We start from the raw sequence: 7,152 nt of genomic DNA on the forward strand, positions 1-7,152 counted from the left end.
AGCTGTAAGCGTAGGTTCATGTCTGTCGACCTGTTGGAGTGTATGTCCCAGGAAGATTTTACAACTGTAGACAGAGTTGGATGAGATAACCAAGATATAATACATCTAAATGGTTTATTAGCCTTTATTTTTTCGGGATTAAAATCTAGTAAAATTAGGGTATGGTCTGACCCCACTCTAGGTAAGTGAGTTACCTTGGATTTTGGGAAATGCTGGGACCAGAGATAAGAGATCATCACTCTATCAATTCTGTCACATATGTTCGCTTCTCCTTTTCTGTTATTCTACCAAGTGAATCGAGCACCATCGTAACCCACATCTAATAACCCCATTGAGTTGATTGTTGAACGATGAATGATTTGCTGCTGGAGCTTGCTTTGTTCGCCCATTTCTTTTCATATGGTTCTAGAATGACATTTAAGTCTCCGATCAGAATCCACGGTTTATCGAATTGTTGAGTTATGTCTGAAATGTGGGTCCATTGTTCAATTTTGTCGTCGACTTCAATGGCTCCATAGACACATGTGATCAGAATTTCAATTTCATTTACTTTTGATTCAAAGTGGCAAACATTAAATCTGGAAGATAAGAGTTTCATATTAATGTTGTTATGCCAGGAAATTACTAGTCCTTTAGCTATCCCCACTGAGGGGAGTATGAACCAGTCATGGAAATTTGAGTTTTTAAAGAAAAGGTTCATCCGAGACAATGGGTCATTTGTCTCAGCAAGGAAAACTATATCAGGGTTGTAGTACTGGAAAATGTAATTAAAGTGGTCTTTGGTAATTGGGGAGACAAAACCCTGTATGTTCCATGATAGCAATTTCATGGTTTAAGGGTTCGGAGAGTAATCTAAAGCACAAAAAAAAGCAAAGAAAAAAAGCCCAAGAGACCAGGAAAAAGAGAAAGAATTGAGAGGATAAGGAGTAAAGAATCAAATGGCCTGAGATTTCTCAAAAGCTAAGATAAAGCTGAGTAACAAACGACCTAAAGAAGCTAAAAAGTGTAAACTCTATAACAGTAAAAGAAGCATATGCCAAGCAAGGTAAACAAGAAAAGCATCTGGGAAGATCAGGGTGTACAAGAAAAAATTACTCAGAGGAACAAAGGAGAGAGGTAACCAACAGAAAGGCAGAAATGAAGTAGAAAAAAAAAAGAGGCAATTTCTCTAAAAAACACAGAGCACTAAAAGGAAGGGAAATGGATTCACATAATGCTAAGGAACAAGAAGGATACAACAACTATACAAAGGAAATATGCAATATATTATAACATAAGCAGAGCAAGAAATAAAGCCCAGTGTGGAGGTACAAGAAACTAAGCAATATATTTACAAGAATACAAAAAGGATAATAAATACATGGAGTAAGCAAACAAAGCTAGCAGAAATAATAAAATAAAGCAGACTACACAAGCAAAAAGCGAGCAAGAAAAAGTCCTTCATGGTAGTCCACACATAAAGCGCTTATCAATTCATTTGAGTTCAGGATCATTAGCTATCATTTGCAATTCCTTTACCCTTTGCCTTAGGGTCAGTGGCATCGGTATTGGCACTTGAAGATTCTCCTTTATACCACTGGTGAGGGTAAGCCAAGACATTAATCTACCCCTCAATGACATGAATTTCTTTCCCAGCTTCAGGCCCCACTTGATTGATAAAGGAAATTCTTTACAGATATATACATCGTGCTTGTAACTGCAAATTTCAAAGAACAAAAAATAGTCTAAAATCTTGTGTATCACTTTACTATTAATTTGTATTAATTGGGCTTCCGCTCATAACATTTTTTAGCATTTAGTTATGAGTGAAAATAAGTTCATGATGAGGAGAGGTTACAAATCTTACATCCGTCAGATATCTATGGATGAGATGACATTAGGATGGTCGGATGCAACGTTTGTCTCTGAAAATGTTATCCGACGTACAACGCTCAAAAATTCATTTTATTTTGTAATATAGATTCCAGCATCTGAACTGTCGTCGTACGATGATGATGATGCTTTAGGGTATAGGATGATTAGATATTCAATACTCAGTAGGCTTGCAAACAATTTTAGATTGTTGTGTTTGGGTTGCCAACAGTGGTTTACAATTTACATTGTCATGGTTTGTGTGTTACTAGGTTGGTAGAGATGATATCTTACGGCTCCTGGCTATGTGGCTCTGATCAGGCTGGATAGTGAGTAGGAATTCTAAAGCCATATAGGGTCCATAAATATCTTTGATTTTACTGTGTTCCAAATTATGACCGTACAAAATGGATGCTTTGGAGGTTCGCTAGAAGTAGTCATGTTTTGGTTCCAGGAGTTTATGGTTGTCTTCTAGTAAATTAAATATCTTTGCTTTACCCTCGTACTTGACTAAGCTACACTTTTAACAAAAAAAACCTTGGCCTATTAACAAGAGGTGACATAAGGCCATGCGGCTGGAACACGTGAGCAAAATCTTTCACAATTGCCAAACATATACTTGAGGGAGGGATTATATTTGCTCAAAGTCAACCAAAAGCAAAGAAAAAGAACCTAAAAGCTTCTCAAATAGAATGTACGTGGAGATAAATGTCCGAATTCATATATGATAGACATTCATTTTTCTTAAAATTCTTCTCCAATTCCAATTTCTTAAATCAATGTGAAAATGATATGGCTTAAATTTTTTAGACATTGTTAAGGTGAATGTCAAGTGTTAGACATTCACCTTGACAATGTCAAGCTATCCTAGTAAGCTTTTGTTTACTAAAATTAATTCTAATACAATAAATAACTCTTTTCCTTACTAAAATTTAAAGATTACTAAAAATAAAAAATACATTTAATCCATAAAAAGTCACAAACAACACCATTGGAGATGCACTATCTCCTAAATTTATGGAAAAATTGAAATAAGAACGTCTTGTTTGAGTCGCCACCTAGAAAACACACAACCAATATTGGAGAAGCTCTAAGGAAATGAACATAATTGGTTTTGCTCAAATAACAAACTGCAGTGCTAACCTTGACTTGGATGATATGTGTTAAACACCGACACCAAATCTACATGCGAACTTGTAAGGAAGAAGAAGAACACTTTCTTAGCTTTGTAAGAAAAGAAAAAGAAAATTTTTATTTTTGTCTCCATAGAAAGAAGACACATTTTGGTTTCTGAGCTTTCTCACAAAATACTTAATTGTACAAGGACAGGAAACCAAGAAGTGCGTCTCACTTTGATAACTTGTTCCCTTTATATAGCTTTCATATAAGAAGTTGTCCTTCCTGTTCTCAAAAACCTTTTCCACATACATTAGGACTCTTGGGCTACAAGAAATTTTAGCTTTTTTTAACCGTATAGGATTCTATATGTCTCACACAATTCCAAATACGATTAAGAAATTACAAGTCATTCCTCCAAAGACTTGTAACTGAAAAACACTCTAAAATTATAAGTAAAACCCTTCCTCTACTTTCTTACAGTAAGTCCCTCCACTGATATCGGTATTCTTAAATTTTCATAGGCGTGTAACAGTTACACATCAACTCCTATGCAAAATTTATATTTTGGTCTTTGATGCGCTTCTCATATTATTATTCTAATAATCACTTAAACAATTTAAGTGATCACTGGCTAGTCTAGAATAATAATTCCTGTACAATAACCCAAGGAAATACACATCCGAGGCGGATACCTTACTGAATATGTGTATTCTTACTGTGCACTCACAACCATCCATTTTACCCAGATATTGGATCCAAATGACCTCACTGTTTGGTAAGACAAGATAGCCGAAAATACACGTAAGGTATATACACATTCTCATGATTAAGAACTTGCGTAAAGTAGTAGCTTAGATCCATTCATTAACTGATATATGATGAACAGAACTAACCGACCGGTTCAATATAATCCAATTACATCAACCTGCTACATTTAGAAGTCTCCACTTCTATGATAGAGATTTATCACAATACATTCGTAATTATCATAGCAATTTATAATCTAACAGGGAGGTAGTCAATTGAGATTTATATAGGCTTTCATAGATTTTTTATTTGAGTGACTCCCGGAGATTCTCTAAAAATATAAAGATTTCTAGTGATTCTCTGAGAGTATATTAGAGAGTCTTTCTGACTTGTAGAGACAAAAAATTGATATTCGTAAAGAGTCTCTGTGATTTGCAGAGACTAGACTAAAAAATGTATAATATCTAATCAAAAATTCAAAACATTTACCGGTTACTTTACCATGCACGTTATAATCTAAATAAAAGTACCATGAATACCTGGTAAAATACGTGTTCATTGTCAAAATAAATATCGTTGTTGCCTTATGCCTATATTTTCATTTTTTTTTATTTCACTCATTCCACATTCATTTTATTTTTTATGCAATCTCGCCATTGGTTTATTCCACAAATGGCCCGTTACTTGGTCATCAGCTAAAACAAAAAAAAAAACAAAAAAACTTGGTCCTACTCTTAAAAACAAATATTCCCCAAGTCTCCATAAATATCACCTCTTGAGGAGAGATTTCTATCATACCTATTTTCCTAAAAAGTCTCTCAAAATCTCTGAAAACAATAAATCAATGACTTTCAATTCTCATTCGAATAACGGGAATGTTGGAGTGACTCTTATGAAATCCTAATCCAAAAACATGGAGTTTCAGAGAATGACTTAAAAAAAGTTTTTAACCAATAACAAGAGACATTGGGAGACTCACCAAAAGTCTCAATATACTAACAGTAGATTTGATAACTCTCTGAAAGTTATTTGAAATCTCATTTGAATAACCTCCTGTAACTAATGAAAATAATTCACATAGATTACGAACAAAAATGCCACCAATATATTATATCTCCCACTATATAAATTACAAATAACATATTTGACCGTATCTAACAAAGCATGTTCAATGTAAACTATTAAATAAAATTTAAAAATTAAATTCAAACTTATTGTTTTTGGGCATAACCCCAACAATCAAATTATACATATTTCTTATACTAACGATAATCAATCAAAATGGTAATTTTAGAAATATCCCATTGTTTAATGAGATAGGTCAACTATTAGTGGGACAAATTTTTTCAATAAGTAGGTCATCTAGTAGTGGGACGGAGGGAGTATTTGTTTTACCTTTTTTTTATACTACACTCTGTTTACACTTTTATGTTCTAATTCACGTTCTCGTTGATAACATTGGTATTGTGGTCGGAATTTAAAGGTTCAACGAGGAGAATCAATGTAACTGATCTCAACTAAGATGTTTAAATGATTTTATTAATTTCAGAAAGCGACACAAGAGAATACATCGTTTGATTACTGAACTTTAAACCTAATTCACTTTCACAGGGATTTCGGCTGCACTTAGCCCGTGCAACAAGCCTTTAAACCGCATGGTAACTCTAACAGTCAAGTGATGTCTCGGGAGAGTTTACAATAGGTATACCCACAAAACTTGTAATGTCGTGCAGTTCTGTTAATCTTCGTCTCCATCTTGAGGAGGATTACCTGGTGGTTGTATCGTGTTAAGTTTCGCGAAATTTTCCTTCATGATTACGTAGCTTTCATAAAACCATTTTTTTGCTTGAAAGTCAAGCTTTCATAAAACCTGAAATCTTTCTCGGTATCCCGAGCGTATTTCATGTTTGCATATTACTCCTACAAAAACAAATCAGAAGTAGGTAAGTGTTTTTTTATGAAGAATTCGGTTAACATGTTGACTTAAAAAAAACACTACCAATCTCTCAACCAAGGTTTGAAAAACGGGTCACGGCTCAGGTTACTGGCACTAGGCATTACTGTTATAACACTTTTTGACCGGTGTACACACGTTTTGGGAAAAACGCGTTATTTGGGGAAAAACATGTTTTTTTGTACGTTTTTTTTAATAACGGGCTTTATACCAGTTAAATAGAAAATAAAAAAATGATATGAAATTCCTATCTAACGGTTATAACGTGCATGAAAACGTTATAACGAGTCTAAAAAATGTTGTTACTAAGTTTTTTTTCTTCTTTTATAATACTCTCTCCATCCGTAAAGAAATGACCTATTCATTTTTAAATTTTGTCCCACTAATAGATGACCAATATCATTAAAAAATGAGATATTTCTAAAACTACGATTTTAATTGATTATTGTTGGTGTAAGAAATATGTATGACAACCCGGATTTTCGAACTTCCAGCGGACACGGATTCGGCCTTCTGGGTCGGTTCCGATCCAGCTAGCAAGTCCAAATATCCAGACTTCCACTTGTATAGGAACAATTTTTTTTCGTTCTAAAACATTTTAATAAATAAACATAAAGTCAAACTCAAACTCAAACTCAAATAAATTTATAAAATGAAATGTAATATTATATTTAAAATTACAAACTGTAAAATAAAAATTACATAATCAAATGAATCAAATCAAAACAAACCAATACCTGATCTAACTCAAACCGCAATACCCAAATCCCCCTATATATAATAATTTATGTTATAGCTAGTCTTGATACGTATGATTTATGTACCTTGGTACTATTATTATAAAGGCCGAACTCAGAATAATAATAGACGGAAACTTAGAAAACAGAAAACACTAGAAAACCAGATTCGAAGAAAAATATCTACGCTAGATTATGAACAAGAAAAACTATCACAATTCTCTCTTTGTTACGCTCACAATCTCTCTAGGTAAATAACCTTAAAGTATTTGCTAAGTTTGCTTTTACAATAATTAATTGTGTCACAAACTTATGTCTGGGTGATTTGTCTCACAAACCTCCTTTATTAGATGTGTTTAGTTAACCACACTATCTAGATCTAAGTATGCTCGTATCACAAACCACACTCTATATGTCTTATCTATGATCTAAGCATCTCTATTTACAACTTTAACGGTTTCCAAAACCTTTCAGGAATCTATTTCCTTATCGAGAAATAATTTCTTTTCTAGGTATATTTCCTTATCCAGGAAGTATTTCCTTATAAACTTCCTTAATTTGGTTTGGTTTCCCAAACCTCTTAGGAATCTATTTTCCTTTTATAGGAATACTTCCTTAAATCAGTAATCCTTCATAAATTATAATTTTATCCCCAATCCGTCTTGAGGATCACTAGTTCCCGGAGAGAAGAAGATACACATGTATCATGCACCTCCCCTCAAGAAATTGAACTCCTATGAAAGT

Source organism: Papaver somniferum, unplaced genomic scaffold, assembly GCF_003573695.1.
Source record: "Papaver somniferum cultivar HN1 unplaced genomic scaffold, ASM357369v1 unplaced-scaffold_99, whole genome shotgun sequence".
NCBI lineage: Eukaryota > Viridiplantae > Streptophyta > Magnoliopsida > Ranunculales > Papaveraceae > Papaver > Papaver somniferum.